The sequence below is a fragment of the Bubalus bubalis genome, chromosome 6 (assembly GCF_019923935.1).
Source record: "Bubalus bubalis isolate 160015118507 breed Murrah chromosome 6, NDDB_SH_1, whole genome shotgun sequence".
Classification (NCBI taxonomy): domain Eukaryota; kingdom Metazoa; phylum Chordata; class Mammalia; order Artiodactyla; family Bovidae; genus Bubalus; species Bubalus bubalis.
In genome coordinates, this window is record NC_059162.1 from 21505508 (window position 1) to 21523583 (window position 18076).

Genomic DNA, 18076 nt, shown 5'->3' on the forward strand with positions numbered 1-18076 from the left:
TCTTCGATTGTTTCCTATCAGGACATACGTAATATAAGTCACAGGTGTATTTTTGATTATCCCATTTAATCTACACAACAACTTTATGAAGTACTTTATGATTACTTCCATATGACACTTGCAAAATTGGCCTAGCAAATGGGAGTCGGCCCAAGGTCAAACCGGAAGGCCAGTGGTGGCAACATGACTGAAAAGGAGGCCCCACCCCGCACCCCCCAAGACGCTGCGTTCCTAACCGCAGACCCACCCCGCAATGTCTTCCTGGTAACCTCGGTGTGTCTGACAGGCCCGGAAACCAAGCCGGTCCTCCTCACGGTATTACTTACTGATCGGCTTCTTTTGGTCAGAAATTCCTCCATCAGGGGTCCAGAGCCTAACAGCGTGGACAACCTTGAGGGTGAGGAAATCCGTTAAAACCTCCAAAAACCGGTTTTCTCATCAATAAGCCACTAAAAAATAACCTTGGTCTTGGTGCAGATATTTCATATTTGAGCGAGGAAATCGCCCGCTGTTGGGGAGACAGAGTAGGATGTTCTGCTTTCACTTTCAATGACCTAGATCCTCGATCTGCATCCTGTGTGCTTTTTGGTTAGTTTTCTTTGGACCTACCCTTAAGCATCACCTCACTCCCAACACCTCCTCCGATCTCAGAGGCTTCTTGGGGCTGAGCGGATCTACGGAGTGCCGTCCCCGAGGCAGCCACGAGGGGGAGGACAGCCCTTCCCGCCATGGTCCTGCCTTTTCTGTTTGGCCCAGTGGTTTCTATTGGCCAGCAGGACTTTGTGAATCAGAAGTGAGCACAACACATCCTGAGAAAGGGGTTGGCAAACAGCCCACCAAACTGCCGACAACTCGGCGTGGGGTTTTCTTCTAAACTGTAGTTCAATGTTTTTCAGATAGGAAGAAAAGGAAAACTACTTTTGACCGAAAGAAGGAAAAAAAAAAAAAGTTAGGTACGATTTCTACTGCCATTCAAGGAGAAGGGATATTAAGGAGGTTTCCTGGTCTGCCAACTACTGAAGCGTGTCAGCTGCACAATCGAGGCTGAAACAGAGGTAGGTACTGCTTTCTGACTGGGAAGGTAACAGGAGAAAGCCGAGAGAGAAAAAGGCGGGGGTGAAGAGAGAACTGGATCCAGAAATGCGAAGAGGCCTGCTTGGGGTGAGAAGGGATGAGTGCCAGGGTATCTAAGCAGTATCTCCAGCAATGACTAAGGCGTGCAATAAGCAAGGCAGCTGACCACGCAAGAAATGAAGCCTCTGAAAGCAGGACACTGGTGGGAAAACGGCTAGTGGCAGCCTCTCACAAGACACCCCGACGAGAAGCTCGTCACGGGGCGCCTCCTGACACCTCATCCGACTTCGTGTGTGCGGCCCAGATAAGGGCCGCGCTGGTTGACTATCCTGCGCCCCAGGCAAGCCTATAGGCTCCCTCACGCACAGACTTTCCACGAAAAGCTCAAGACAAAGTTCACGAGCGAGCCTACCAAGAAGAAGTCGGCAGCAAGCGTACATCAGAAAGCCGCACCCACACTACCTGGCCCTTGGCATGCTTCCGTGGCTACACAGCCCGACAAGAGGCGCGCACGCTCTTGCACGGGAGAAAAGACGACACTCGTAGCCGACGACGACCGCTCGCAGAAACCCCAACGTCAGTTCCCCTGGCTGTGTTTGAATCTCACGGCGACTCGCACCCCCAACAGAATAACGACGACGATTCTTGAAGCGCTTTACGCATGCTTCACGGCCTCTTCTGGAACTGTCTGCTGCTAAGACGACGCACAAGCCGGCCGCCTCGACAACAATACGCCCACCGTCGTAAAGCCCTCTCACCTTCTACTTTTAGTCACAGAGAACAAGCCAGGGGAAAGCGCGAACGCAGTCCCCCACTACCACAAATTATGCAGTCGAGTTTCCCACATTTGGGGAAATCGCAGGGGTCAGCACATCCGGAGTGCAATGGATAAGCCTCGCCCTGGGAAAACCACCTTCGTGATCATGGTATCTCCCCTGCCAGGTAAGTATGAGTTGCCTGCCTTCCGCCCCACCACCACCTCAGACGCCCTGCACTGTACACACACGCTCACTTTCCGCCACGCACCCCCGACCCTTCTTGGGCCTTCCACACAGCGGATCCACGCACTTTCAAGCAGAAACTCCTCAGTTCTCTCCCACGCCACGGGAGACCATATCGTGTTTCAGCACCAGACGACGGCCCAGCAGCCCCTGCGCTCGGATATCTACATACGACACGCCCCCATCCGTGGCGTCACGGGAAGCCCTCCGGCCCACGCCCCGCCCCAGTCCCCGCCTCCCTCCTCCCCCGCCGTCCGGCCCGGCCAACCGGCCGGCGGGCGCCCTCTGGGGGAAGCGACGTCCGCCTCCCGCTCCCGTTCTCCCACCCGCTACGTGTTGGGACCCGGCGCGCTCGGCTGCCTGCCTTAACTTTTGTCCTGCCCAGCGCCGGTCTGGCGGTCGGCTGAAGCCTGTGCACCTTTTTTCCAATAACGGCGTTCAGCGGGGAGAACAGAACATTTAGCGGTCCAGGGGAAACCGGTTCCTTTCAAATCCAGTTGTCTTTGTGATGTAGTGTTGTGCCTATGTCTAGTACAGCGTCGCGACTGGCCGTGAACTTCTATTCTTCAGAATTCAATTTCACTCATTGAGAATTTCACTTATGTTTAGTTCAAACATTTTTTATTAGTATTCCTAAATACCTTAGTTTATTTAGTAATTGATGTCTCAGTATCTTATTTTTTTGAAACTACCTAATTAATTTACTTCCATCAGTTAAGTCTCAGCACAACTCTAGGACTTTACCAAATATCTGGAAAGATCATTTGAAGTAGACATCTCTAAAATATAATTTTTTTAAGAGCTTACCCAAAGCTCCTATCTCGTTTACATTTACTTTAAGCTTTCATCATATCAAGTTATTTTCCTCGCAAAAGATGTAATAGGGTCTTATTTATTAAACCTAGGTACAATAAAGTTCAAAATTGGGAAAGGAGTATGTCAAGGCTGTAAAATATTGTCTCCCTGCTTATATTAACGTATATGCAGAGTACATCATGCAAAGTGCCAGGCTGGATGCCTCACAAGATGGAGTCAAGATTGCCCAGAGAAACATCAACAACCTCAGATATGCAGATGATACCACTCTGATGGCAGAAAGCAAAGAGGAACTAAAGAGCCTCTTGATGAGGATGAAAGAGGATAGTGACAAAACTGGCTTAAAACTCAACATTCAAAAAACTAAGATCGTGGCATCTGGTCCCATCACTTCATGGCAAATAGATGGGGAAAAAGTGGAAACCATGGCAGATTTTATTTTCCTGTGCTCCAAAATCACTGCGGACGGTGACTGAGAGCCAGAAGAACCGACGGTTTCGATTTGTGGGTGCTGGGTAAGACTCTTGAGAGTCCTCTGGACAGCAAGGAAATCCAACCAGTCAATCCTAAAGGAAATCAACGCTGAGATTAACAAAACTATGCAGATGACAACACCCTTATGGCAGAAAGCGAAGAAGAACTGAAGAGCCGCTTGATGAAAGTGAAAGAGGAGGGTGAAAAAGTTGGCTTAAAACTCAACATTCAGAAAACTAAGATCATGGCATCTGGTCCCATCACTTCATGGCAAATAGAGGGGAAACAGTGACAGACTTTATTTTGGGGGGGCTCCAAAACCACTGCAGATGGTGACTGCAGCCATGACATTAAAAGACGCTTGCTCCTTGGAAGAAAAGCTATGAGCAACCTAGACCGCATGTTAAAAAGCGGAGACATTACTTTGCCAACAAAGGTCCATCTAGTCAAAAGCTATGGTTTTTCCAGTAGTCGTGTATGGATGTGAGAGTTGGACCATCAGGAAAGCTGAGCGCCAAAGAAACGATGCTTTTGAACTGTGGTGTTGGAGGAGACTCTTGAGAGTCCCCTTGGACTGCAAGGAGATCCAACCAGTCCATCCTAAAGGAAATCAGTCCTGAATATTCATTGGAAGGACTGGTGCTGAAGCTGAAGCTCCAATACTTTGGCCACCTGATGCGAAGAACTGACTCGCTGGAAAAGCCCCTGACGCTGGGAAAGATTGAAGGCAGGAGGAGAAGGGGACGGCAGAGGACAAAATGGTTGGATGGCATCACCGACTCAATGGACATGAGTTTGAGTAAACTCCCGGAGTTGGCGATGGACAGGGAGGCCTGGTGTGCTACAGTCCATGGGGCTGCAAAGAGTTGGACACGACTGAGTGACTGAACTAACAAAAATATACACACTCAAGTAGAACGAACTTTAATGCTGGCATTAACAAAAATATAGGCTCAATTATGATGGCTTCTTTGCAGGGGCAACCTCCTCTCCCCTGTCAGGTCAACAGTTAAGGAAGCCCTTCCAAAGTTAACCTGGTTCCTTCCCTATCTAGGCCCTTTAACGGCTATTGTTGTTCTCCTTTTTAGCCCTTGTTTAACACTGTTGTGGAATCCGGAGTCGCAAAACACACCTCAGGGGACACTCAAGACAGTGGAGTGCAGTTTATTACGCCAGGGGGTCCAAGGGCAATCAGTTCCCAGCAAGGACCCTGATGTTTCTGAGAGGCCCTGTTTTATACCCCCCACTACGTGACTGGTTACATGTTAGCCACCTCTTTGTTGTGTACGATTGAGTTTTACAACAAGTAGGTGTTAGGAGAACAAACAATTAAGGTTAAAGGGGGGGAACAATGGTTATACATCAAGGGGGCGGAGGGGTGTCTCCATGGTTAATCTAACAGGGGCAGCCTGACCTCGACTACAATCTCTGTTTGTCATCTGTAGGGAGGGAAGTCTCCAGGAGACCTGGTTTTCACTAGCAACGGTTTCCTCACAGGCACAGTTCACATCTAGTCTTTAAGATGGATGACAGGCTTCAAGATGAAGTAAGTTTCTCCTGCTTTCCTCACACTGGTCCAAACATTCCTCCCTTTTGATGCTCATCTTATCTTTAATGAGGGGCATCAGTCATGGGTAAGTATCGCACACGGGGACTATGTAACTGCGGCAGGACTGTCAGTCTGGAGGTTACACATCGAGTTATACACTGGAGAATACAAGGCCCCCAAATTAATAATACAATGATTAACAAAATAATTACAAAAAGATTCTCCACCAATCAACTTTGATCCAAGAAAATACCGACGTCTAAGAAGGAGGATTATCATTAGACATAGCTTTTACCTGGTTTTTCATGTCGTCTAGAATGGCTGATACATCGCCAGATAAATCAGGGGTATATGGAACAACATTCAATTTTAATTATAGCACGTGTCCCTCCTTGAGCGGCTGTAAGTACGTCTAAAGCCATCCGATTTTGAATCACTGCCTTTCTCATTGGTATTCGTTCTTCATTTAAAGCTTGGATTGCCTTTGCGTTGTCCAGGAGGGCCTGGACACCGTGAAGTTAGTTAGAGCTTTTATTTTAATCATCACAGACCTTGCCCATCCTGCATGTAAATAAGGAAAATTTACTGGGGCTTGTTGTAAGGATGGCTTAATATTTCCATGAGCAAAGGCAAATGCTAATAGCCTTGTGTGCAGATGGAAGCTACCAATATACCAAGAATAACCCGCCTCCCAAGGAGACCGCGCCTCCCAGAATACAATTATAGGGGACCCTATAATTAAAGGGTTTAATTTAAACATCTAGAAGTAGACTTCACTGAGGTAAATCCATGCCGAGGATACAGATATTTGCTGATGATGGTATGCACTTTTATGGGATGGGTAGACGCTTACCCCACCAAGACTGAAAAAGCGAACGAAGTGGCCTGATTCTTGCTGAGAGGCATTATTTCTAGGTTTGGGTTTCCTCTGAGTATAGAATCAGATAATGAGCCCACATTTGTGGCTGAATTACTCCAACTGGTCTGCAAAGCAGTAAATATTAAATGGAAACTATATACAGCATATAGGCCACAAAGCTCAAGAATGGTTGAGAGAATGAACCGGACCATCAAGGTGACTTTGGCAAAATGGGTGCAAGAAACTGGCACCACCCTGGATGGACTTGTTGTCATTAGTGTTAAAGAGGATCAGCATGACCCACCCACCCACCCCCACCCCGCCCCCCACCTCCGCCACTCTGGTTGCACAGGTATTCCCCCTATGAGATAATGTTCGGGAGGCCTCCCCTACTTATTCGGGAAGTAAAGGGAAATTCATTACAAAGAGGAGGGATGGAGGTGTTGCGGTGTTGAGGTCCTTTAATGGACCAGAACCTGGTGGTCTGGAGTCGACCGGTAAGAAAGTAAAGGTGAGAGAAAGAGGCTGATATTCCTTGGTTTACACAGAAAGCCAATAAAGTCCCTGGCACGGGACTTGCTCTGTTCACGGAGGCCTCAGGCGCCCTCTCGATGGGGTGAAGGCGCAGAGCGCCTTCTCAAGAGGGTCTTAGAAGCCCGGGCAGGAAAGTGAACTCAGAGAGCCTCTGCACTCCAGGGGATCAGCCTGAGAAAGAGAGAGAGGGAGAGAGGGAGAGAGAAAGACACGGGGACCAGAGCTCTGATGGAGCAAAGGTGTTTTATTCAACATTGTGCAGGTATTGATACTGTCTTACAGGATAGCTATTTTCAGCAGAGATAGAATCAAAACTTACAAGTTATCAGGGAAAGATGAGGTCATCCATATGAAAGAGAGAGGGTTGTAAATAATCACTTTTACCATATGGTTCATAAGAAGGAAGAGGGTACTTATCACCGTATAGAAAAACTAATGAAGGAAATGCCTGGATTCCTCAGCCCCCCAGGAGAGGCTTGCCTCTCCTCTTAATTCCTGAATATTCAGGAATTAATAAGGAACAGAGAATTCCTGACGGATCCAAAACAGCACACAGGAAGCCTCCTGTTAAATGCTCCCTGACACTTGGGGCAACTGGAACAGCTGAGGAAGGTAATCCATGACATCACCCCTTTTGTTCAAAAAGAAAGAATTCCCTTTTCTTGAGGTACTACTGTACACCCACACTCACCAGGAGACTTAGTATGGGTAAAGGATGGGAATCGGCAGACATTATCCCCCACCTGGAAAGGGCCATACACTATTGTGCTAACCACTCCCGCTGCAGTTCAAGTTGCGGGTATTACTCCCTAGATTCACCACACCCGGCTCAAGACAGCAACAGAGGAAAAGGGACCTTCCTTCCTGACCCGAAGGAACCATTGAAGACCCGTTTCGTTTTCCATCAGCGACCACAGAGTCAGGATGGAGCTGCTCTGAATAATTCTGCTGTTCCTGATTGGCACGATGACCCTACTGGGACTGCAAACTCAGGATAATGTGTTCCTGTCCTGGACCCACTCGTATACAAACTTCCATAATCCTTCTAACTGTTAGGTTTGTGGGGCCATGCCTTTGTCAGTAATAGACGGACTTCCTTGGTGGGCGTCTCCCCTATGCAGAGGGGACTTTAGCTCCCTTTGCTCATTTCTGAGACAGCAACAAGGGGCGTTTGCTTCCTTGGTAACTCACAACCTGTTGCTTCTTACTTGGTGTAACCTGGACTTTAACCAAATTGATCAAGGCCATGGGGTAACATTTGAGGTAAATGCAAGCCTTACAAAAGTAACCAAAGCCTATACCTTTTAGTTAAAAAAATAAAAAGAATGAGAACTCAATGGCCAGTAAGAAGGGCCAATCCATCAGGTAATTTGAACAATTTTACCACATACGGGATGAATATTTTTGGATGACCCCAGAAAAAGTTCAACCTATCGTCCCTGCCCCATCTCTTGGGAACAAAGGGAACAAGAAGTTGGGTTTGGTGACCGTCCCATGGATCCAAAAGAATTAAAATATGTGAGATACTTGTCCTCTGAGCAACGTGAACAAATATTCAGTTCAGTTCAGTTCAGTTCAGTCGCTCAGTCGTGTCCGAGCGACCCCATGAATCGCAGCACGCCAGGCCTCCCTGTCCATCACCAACTCCCTGAGTTCACCCAAACTCACGTGCATTGAGTCGGTGATGCCATCCAGCCATCTCATCCTCTGTCGTCCCCTTCTCCTCCTGCCCCCAATCCCTCCCAACATCAGGGTCTTTTCCAATGAGTCAACTCTTCGCACGAGGTGGCCAAAGTACTGGAGTTTCAGCCTCAGCATCAGTCCTTCCAATGAACACCCAGGACTGGTCTCCTTTAGGATGGACTGGTTGGATCTCCTTGCAGTCCAAGGGACTCGCAAGAGTCTTCCCCAGCACCATAGTTCAAAGGCATCAGTTCTTTGGCGCTCAGCTTTCTTCACAGTCCAACTCTCACATCCATACATGACCACTGGAAAAGCAATAGCCTTGACTAGACGGACCTTTGTTGGCAAAGTAATGTCTCTGCTTTTCAATATACTATCTAGGTTGGTCATAACTTTCCTTCCAAGGAGTAAGTGTCTTTTAATTTCATGGCTGCAATCACCATCTGCAGGGATTTTGGAGCCCCCCAAAAATAAACTCTGACACTGTTTCCCCATCTATTTCCCATGAAGTGATGGGACCAGATGCCGTGATCTTCGTTTTCTGAATGTTGAGCTTTAAGCCAACTTTTTCACTCTCCTCTTTCACTTTCATCAAGAGGCTTTTGAGTTCCTCTTCACTTTCTGCCATAAGGGTGGTGTCATCTGCATATCTGAGGTTATTGATATTTCTCCTGGCAATCTTGATTCCAGCTTGTGCTTCTTCCATGTATAATCATAAAGGATTTGATTTAGGTCATACCTGAATGATCTAGTGTTTTTCCCAACTTTCTTCAATTTAAGTCTGAATTTGTCAATAAGAAGTTCATGATCTGAGCCACAGTCATCTTCCGGTCTTGTTTTTGCTGACTATATAGAGCTTCTCCCTCTTTGGCTGCAAAGAATATAATCAGTCGGTGTTGACCATCTGGTGATGTCCATGTGTCGAGTCTTCTCTTGTGTTGTTGGAAGAGGGTGTTTGCAATGACCAGTGCCTTCTCTTGGCAAAACTCTATTAGCCTTTGCCCTGCTTCATTCCGTACTCCAAGGCCAAATTTGCCGGTTATCCCAGGTGTTTCTTGATTTCCTACTATTGCATTCCAGTCCCCTATAATGAAAAGGACATCTTTTGGGGGTGTTAGTTCTAAATGGTCTTGGAGGTCTTTATAGAACCATTCAACTTCAGCTTCTTCAGCATTACTGGTTGGGACACAGCCTTGGATTACCATGGTATTGAATGGTTTGCCTTGGAAATGAACAGAGGTCATTCTGTTGTTGTTGAGATTGCATCCAAGTACGGCATTTCAGACTCTTTTTTGACCATGATGGCTACTCCATTTCTTCCAAGGGATTCCTGCCCACAGTAGTAGATATAATGGTCATCAGAGTTAAATTCACCCATTCCAGTCCATTTTAGTTTACTGATTCCTAGAATGTTGACGTTGACTCTTGCCATGAAGAAGGAATTCATAGGGCCTGTGCTCCATCTTAGGCCTGTTCATGCTGATCATGCTCAGCCAGCTTTCCAATGGATTCTGAACTCTGTGTTTAGTGCCTATGAAAACAACCACAGAAGGATAAGACCCCCTCCAGACAGGGGAACCTTGAAGATCATATCTAGGTTACTCAGCGCCTAAGAGAAAACATATACTAATCACCCCTTCCTCCAGACAGGCCATAAAATTTTTTGTATCTATCGAGTGTAACCTCAGGTTTATTGATTATTGGCTAATTGTTTGACTGTTTGAGCACATAGCACGTGAATCATGGGGTTATTGGGATTGTATTTTCCTTGGTTTATGTAAGTCTCAAAGAATTTGGAGTGGTGGGTTCAGACACGTACACATGGGGTATAAAAGATTTTCACAAATGCTGGTCAGGGTCCTTGGCTAAGAGGAGACTCTGCCTTGGGCCCGCCGGTGCAATAAACTGCACTCCACTATCTGCATTGTCCTTCTGAGTGAGTTTGTTTCCCAGAGCACGTGGCTACAACAGCCATCTCCTGTTTGACCACTTCCAATTTGCCTTGATTCATGGACCTGACATTCCAGGTTCTTATGCAATATTGCTCTTTACAGCATCGGACCTTGCTTCTATCACCAGTCACATCCACAGCTGGGTATTGTTTTTGCTTTGGCTGCATTCCTTCATTCTTTCTGGAGTTATTTCTCCACTGATCTCCAGTATCATATTGGGCACCTACCAGCCTAGGGAGTTCCTCTTTCAGTATCCTATCATTTTGCCTTTTCATGCTGTTCGTGGGGTTCTCAAGGCAAGAATACTGAAGTGGTTTGCCATTCCCTTCTCCAGTGGACCACATTCTGTCAGAGCAGACATCCTGGAATGTGAAGTCAAGTGGGCCTTAGAAAGCATCACTATGAACAAAGCTAGTGGAGGTGATGGAATTCCAGTTGAGCTATTTCAAATCCTGAAAGATGATGCTGTGAAAATGCTGCACTCAATATGTCAGCAAATCTGGAAAACTCAGCAGTGGCCACAGGACTGGAAAAGGTCAGTTTTCATTCCAATCCCAAAAAAGGCAATGCCAAAGAATGTTCAAACTACCGCACAATTGCACTCATCTCACACGCTAGTAAAGTAATGCTCAAAATTCTCGAAGCCAGGCTTCAGCAATATGTGAACCATTAACTTCCAGATGTTCAGGCTGGTTTTAGAAAAGGCAGAGGAACCAGAGATCAAATTGCCAACATCAGCTGGATCATTGAAAAAGCAAGAGAGTTCCAGAAAAACATCTATGTCTGCTTAATTGACTATGTGAAAGCCTTTGACTGTGTGGATCACAATAAACTGTGGAAAATTCTTCAAGAGATGGGAATACCAGACCACCTGATCTGCCTATTGAGAAACCTATATGCAGGTCAGGAAGCAACAGTTAGACCTGAACATGGAAAAATAAACTAGTTCCAAACAGGAAAAGGAGTTCGTCAAGGTTGTATATTGTCACCCTGCTTATTTAACTTATAGGCAGAGTACACCATGAGAAACACTGGTCTGGAAGTAGCACAAGCTGGAATCAAGATTGCCAGGAGAAATATCAATAACCTCAGATATGCAGATGACACCACCCTTATGGCAGAAAGTGAAGAGGAACTCAAAAGCCTCTTGATGAAAGTGAAAGAGGAGAGTGAAAAAGTTGGCTTAAAGCTCAACATTCAGAAAACGAAGATCACGGCATCTGGTCCCATCACTTCATGGGAAATAGATGGGGAAACAGTGTCAGAGTTTATTTTTGGGGGGCTCCAAAATCCCTGCAGATGGTGATTGCAGCCATGAAATTAAAAGACACTTACTCCTTGGAAGGAAAGTTATGACCAACCTAGATAGTATATTGAAAAGCAGAGACATTACTTTGCCAACAAAGGTCCGTCTAGTCAAGGCTATTGCTTTTCCAGTGGTCATGTATGGATGTGAGAGTTGGACTGTGAAGAAAGCTGAGCGCCAAAGAACTGATGCCTTTGAACTATGGTGCTGGGGAAGACTCTTGCGAGTCCCTTGGACTGCAAGGAGATCCAACCAGTCCATCCTAAAGGAGACCAGTCCTGGGTGTTCATTGGAAGGACTGATGCTGAGGCTGAAACTCCAGTACTTTGGCCACCTCGTGCGAAGAGTTGACTCATTGGAAAAGACCCTGATGTTGGGAGGGATTGGGGGCAGGAGGAGAAGGGGACGACAGAGGATGAGATGGCTGGATGGCATCACCGACTCAATGCACGTGAGTTTGGGTGAACTCAGGGAGTTGGTGATGGACAGGGAGGCCTGGCGTGCTGCGATTCATGGGGTCGCTCGGACACGACTGAGCGACTGAACTGAACTGAACTGAACTGAATATTTGTTCACGTTGCTCAGAGGACAAGTATCTCACATATTTTAATTCTTTTGGATCCATGGGACGGTCACCAAACCCAACTTCTTGTTCCCTTTGTTCCCAAGAGATGGGGCAGGGACGATAGGTTGAACTTTTTCTGGGGTCATCCAAAAATATTCATCCCGTATGTGGTAAAATTGTTCAAATTACCTGATGGATTGGCCCTTCTTACTGGCCATTGAGTTCTCATTCTTTTTATTTTTTTAACTAAAAGGTATAGGCTTTGGTTACTTTTGTAAGGCTTGCATTTACCTCAAATGTTACCCCATGGCCTTGATCAATTTGGTTAAAGTCCAGGTTACACCAAGTAAGAAGCAACAGGTTGTGAGTTACCAAGGAAGCAAACGCCCCTTGTTGCTGTCTCAGAAATGAGCAAAGGGAGCTAAAGTCCCCTCTGCATAGGGGAGACGCCCACCAAGGAAGTCCGTCTATTACTGACAAAGGCATGGCCCCACAAACCTAACAGTTAGAAGGATTATGGAAGTTTGTATACGAGTGGGTCCAGGACAGGAACACATTATCCTGAGTTTGCAGTCCCAGTAGGGTCATCGTGCCAATCAGGAACAGCAGAATTATTCAGAGCAGCTCCATCCTGACTCTGTGGTCGCTGATGGAAAACGAAACGGGTCTTCAATGGTTCCTTCGGGTCAGGAAGGAAGGTCCCTTTTCCTCTGTTGCTGTCTTGAGCCGGGTGTGGTGAATCTAGGGAGTAATACCCGCAACTTGAACTGCAGCGGGAGTGGTTAGCACAATAGTGTATGGCCCTTTCCAGGTGGGGGATAATGTCTGCCGATTCCCATCCTTTACCCATACTAAGTCTCCTGGTGAGTGTGGGTGTACAGTAGTACCTCAAGAAAAGGGAATTCTTTCTTTTTGAACAAAAGGGGTGATGTCATGGATTACCTTCCTCAGCTGTTCCAGTTGCCCCAGTGTCAGGGAGCATTTAACAGGAGGCTTCCTGTGTGCTGTTTTGGATCCGTCAGGAATTCTCTGTTCCTTATTAATTCCTGAATATTCAGGAATTAAGAGGAGAGGCAAGCCTCTCCTGGGGGGCTGAGGAATCCAGGCATTTCCTTCATTAGTTTTTCTATACGGTGATAAGTACCCTCTTCCTTCTTATGAACCATATGGTAAAAGTGATTATTTACAACCCTCTCTCTTTCATATGGATGACCTCATCTTTCCCTGATAACTTGTAAGTTTTGATTCTATCTCTGCTGAAAATAGCTATCCTGTAAGACAGTATCAATACCTGCACAATGTTGAATAAAACACCTTTGCTCCATCAGAGCTCTGGTCCCCGTGTCTTTCTCTCTCCCTCTCTCCCTCTCTCTCTTTCTCAGGCTGATCCCCTGGAGTGCAGAGGCTCTCTGAGTTCACTTTCCTGCCCGGGCTTCTAAGACCCTCTTGAGAAGGCGCTCTGCGCCTTCACCCCATCGAGAGGGCGCCTGAGGCCTCCGTGAACAGAGCAAGTCCCGTGCCAGGGACTTTATTGGCTTTCTGTGTAAACCAAGGAATATCAGCCTCTTTCTCTCACCTTTACTTTCTTACCGGTCGACTCCAGACCACCAGGTTCTGGTCCATTAAAGGACCTCAACACCGCAACACCTCCATCCCTCCTCTTTGTAATGAATTTCCCTTTACTTCCCGAATAAGTAGGGGAGGCCTCCCGAACATTATCTCATAGGGGGAATACCTGTGCAACCAGAGTGGCGGAGGTGGGGGGCGGGGTGGGGGTGGGTGGGTGGGTCATGCTGATCCTCTTTAACACTAATGACAACAAGTCCATCCAGGGTGGTGCCAGTTTCTTGCACCCATTTTGCCAAAGTCACCTTGATGGTCCGGTTCATTCTCTCAACCATTCTTGAGCTTTGTGGCCTATATGCTGTATATAGTTTCCATTTAATATTTACTGCTTTGCAGACCAGTTGGAGTAATTCAGCCACAAATGTGGGCTCATTATCTGATTCTATACTCAGAGGAAACCCAAACCTAGAAATAATGCCTCTCAGCAAGAATCAGGCCACTTCGTTCGCTTTTTCAGTCTTGGTGGGGTAAGCGTCTACCCATCCCATAAAAGTGCATACCATCATCAGCAAATATCTGTATCCTCGGCATGGATTTACCTCAGTGAAGTCTACTTCTAGATGTTTAAATTAAACCCTTTAATTATAGGGTCCCCTATAATTGTATTCTGGGAGGCGCGGTCTCCTTGGGAGGCGGGTTATTCTTGGTATATTGGTAGCTTCCATCTGCACACAAGGCTATTAGCATTTGCCTTTGCTCATGGAAATATTAAGCCATCCTTACAACAAGCCCCAGTAAATTTTCCTTATTTACATGCAGGATGGGCAAGGTCTGTGATGATTAAAATAAAAGCTCTAACTAACTTCACGGTGTCCAGGCCCTCCTGGACAACGCAAAGGCAATCCAAGCTTTAAATGAAGAACGAATACCAATGAGAAAGGCAGTGATTCAAAATCGGATGGCTTTAGACGTACTTACAGCCGCTCAAGGAGGGACACGTGCTATAATTAAAATTGAATGTTGTTCCATATACCCCTGATTTATCTGGCGATGTATCAGCCATTCTAGACGACATGAAAAACCAGGTAAAAGCTATGTCTAATGATAATCCTCCTTCTTAGACGTCGGTATTTTCTTGGATCAAAGTTGATTGGTGGAGAATCTTTTTGTAATTATTTTGTTAATCATTGTATTATTAATTTGGGGGCCTTGTATTCTCCAGTGTATAACTCGATGTGTAACCTCCAGACTGACAGTCCTGCCGCAGTTACATAGTCCCCGTGTGCGATACTTACCCATGACTGATGCCCCTCATTAAAGATAAGATGAGCATCAAAAGGGAGGAATGTTTGGACCAGTGTGAGGAAAGCAGGAGAGACTTACTTCATCTTGAAGCCTGTCATCCATCTTAAAGACTGGATGTGAACTGTGCCTGTGAGGAAACCGTTGCTAGTGAAAACCAGGTCTCCTGGAGACTTCCCTCCCTACAGATGACAAACGGAGATTGTAGTCGAGGTCAGGCTGCCCCTGTTAGATTAACCATGGAGACACCCCCCGCCCCCTTGATGTATAACCATTGTTCCCCCCCTTTAACCTTAATTGTTTGTTCTCCTAACACCTACGTGTTGTAAAACTCAATCATACACAACAAAGAGGTGGCTAACATGTAACCAGTCACGTAGTGGGGGGTATAAAACTGGGCCTCTCAGAAACACCAGGGTCCTTGCTGGGAACTGATTGCCCTTGGACCCCCTGGCGTAATAAACTGCACTCCACTGTCTTGAGTGTCCCCTGAGGTGTGTTTTGCGACTCCGGATTCCACAACAGTGTTAAACAAGGGCTAAAAAGGAGAACAACAATAGCCGTTAAAGGGCCTAGATAGGGAAGGAACCAGGTTAACTTTGGAAGGGCTTCCTTAACTGTTGACCTGACAGGGGAGAGGAGGTTGCCTCTGCAAAGAAGCCATTATAATTGAGCCTATATTTTTGTTAATGTCAGCATTAAAGTTCGTTCTACTTGAGTGTGTATATTTTTGTTAGTTCAGTCACTCAGTCGTGTCCGACTCTTTGCAGCCCCATGGACTGTAGCACACCAGGCCTCCCTGTCCATCGCCAACTCCGGGAGTTTACTCAAACTCATGTCCATTGAGTCGGTGATGCCATCCAACCATTTTGTCCTCTGCCGTCCCCTTCTCCTCCTGCCTTCAATCTTTCCCAGCGTCAGGGGCTTTTCCAGCGAGTCAGTTCTTCGCATCAGGTGGCCAAAGTATTGGAGCTTCAGCTTCAGCACCAGTCCTTCCAATGAATATTCAGGACTGATTTCCTTTAGGATGGACTGGTTGGATCTCCTTGCAGTCCAAGGGGACTCTCAAGAGTCTCCTCCAACACCACAGTTCAAAAGCATCGTTTCTTTGGCGCTCAGCTTTCCTGATGGTCCAACTCTCACATCCATACACGACTACTGGAAAAACCATAGCTTTTGACTAGATGGACCTTTGTTGGCAAAGTAATGTCTCTGCTTTTTAACATACGGTCTAGGTTGCTCATAGCTTTTCTTCCAAGGAGCAAGCGTCTTTTAATGTCATGGCTGCAGTCACCATCTGCAGTGGTTTTGGAGCCCCCCCAAAATAAAGTCTGTCACTGTTTCCCCTCTATTTGCCATGAAGTGATGGGACCAGATGCCATGATCTTAGTTTTCTGAATGTTGAGTTTTAAGCCAACTTTTTCACCCTCCTCTTTCACTTTCATCAAGCGGCTCTTCAGTTCTTCTTCGCTTTCTGCCATAAGGGTGTTGTCATCTGCATAGTTTTGTTAATCTCAGCGTTGATTTCCTTTAGGATTGACTGGTTGGATTTCCTTGCTGTCCAGAGGACTCTCAAGAGTCTTACCCAGCACCCACAAATCGAAACCGTCGGTTCTTCTGGCTCTCAGTCACCGTCCGCAGTGATTTTGGAGCACAGGAAAATAAAATCTGCCATGGTTTCCACTTTTTCCCCATCTATTTGCCATGAAGTGATGGGACCAGATGCCACGATCTTAGTTTTTTGAATGTTGAGTTTTAAGCCAGTTTTGTCACTATCCTCTTTCATCCTCATCAAGAGGCTCTTTAGTTCCTCTTTGCTTTCTGCCATCAGAGTGGTATCATCTGCATATCTGAGGTTGTTGATGTTTCTCTGGGCAATCTTGACTCCATCTTGTGAGGCATCCAGCCTGGCACTTTGCATGATGTACTCTGCATATACGTTAATATAAGCAGGGAGACAATATTTTACAGCCTTGACATACTCCTTTCCCAATTTTGAACTTTATTGTACCTAGGTTCAATAAGTAAGACCCTATTATATCTTTTGCGAGGAAGATAACTTGATATGATGAAAGCTTAAAGTAAATGTAAACGAGATAGGAGCTTTGGGTAAGCTCTTAAAAAAAATTATATTTTAGAGATGTCTACTTCAAATGATCTTTCCAGATATTTGGTAAAGTCCTAGAGTTGTGCTGAGACTTAACTGATGGAAGTAAATTAATTAGGTAGTTTCAAAAAAATAAGATACTGAGACATCAATTACTAAATAAACTAAGGTATTTAGGAATACTAATAAAAAATGTTTGAACTAAACATAAGTGAAATTCTCAATGAGTGAAATTGAATTCTGAAGAATAGAAGTTCACGGCCAGTCGCGACGCTGTACTAGACATAGGCACAACACTACATCACAAAGACAACTGGATTTGAAAGGAACCGGTTTCCCCTGGACCGCTAAATGTTCTGTTCTCCCCGCTGAACGCCGTTATTGGAAAAAAGGTGCACAGGCTTCAGCCGACCGCCAGACCGGCGCTGGGCAGGACAAAAGTTAAGGCAGGCAGCCGAGCGCGCCGGGTCCCAACACGTAGCGGGTGGGAGAACAGGAGCGGGGGGGCGGACGTCGCTTCGCCCAGAGGGGGCCCGCCGGCCGGTTGGCCGGGCCGGACGGCGTGGGAGGAGGGAGGCGGGGACTAGGGCGGGGCGTGGGCTGGAGGGAAGCGCGGGTTCTCGTGACGTCACGGACGGGGCGTGTCGTATGTAGATATCCGAGCGCAGGGGCTGCTGGGCCGTCGTCTGGTGCTGAAACACGATACGGTCTCCCGTGGCGTGGGAGAGAACTGAGGAGTTTCTGCTTGAAAGTGCGTGGATCCGCTGTGTGGAAGGCCCAAGAAGGGTCGGGGGTGCGTGGCGGAAAGTGAGCGTGCGTGTACAGTGGAGGGCGTCTGAGGTTGTGGTGGGGCGGAAGGCAGGCAACTCATACTTACCTGGCAGGGGAGATACCATGATCACGAAGGTGGTTTTCCCAGGGCGAGGCTTATCCATTGCACTCCGGATGTGCTGACCCCTGCGATTTCCCCAAATGTGGGAAACTCGACTGCATAATTTGTGGTAGTGGGGGACTGCGTTCGCGCTTTCCCCTGGCTTGTTCTCTGTGACTAAAAGTAGAAGGTGAGAGGGCTTTACGACGGTGGGCGTATTGTTGTCGAGGCGGCCGGCTTGTGCGTCGTCTTAGCAGCAGACAGTTCCAGAAGAGGCCGTGAAGCATGCGTAAAGCGCTTCAAGAATCGTCGTCGTTATTCTGTTGGGGGTGCGAGTCGCCGTGAGACTTCAAACACAGCCAGGGGAACTGACGTTGGGGTTTCTGCGAGCGGTCGTCGTCGGCTACGAGTGTCGTC

At 46.9% G+C, this 18076-nt stretch overlaps 2 non-coding genes across 2 annotated transcripts; one reads left to right on the forward strand and one right to left on the reverse strand.

Annotated features, from left to right (window-relative positions):
• Positions 1-1860: 1860 nt before the first annotated feature.
• Positions 1861-2024, reverse strand: LOC112585881. Its single transcript, XR_003110454.1, has one exon. It is a non-coding gene; the product is annotated as a U1 spliceosomal RNA (small nuclear RNA).
• A 15633-nt stretch (positions 2025-17657) lies between these two features.
• LOC112582859 lies at positions 17658-17821 on the forward strand. The gene has a single exon (XR_003107197.1). It is a non-coding gene; the product is annotated as a U1 spliceosomal RNA (small nuclear RNA).
• The last annotated feature ends 255 nt before the right edge of the window (positions 17822-18076 follow it).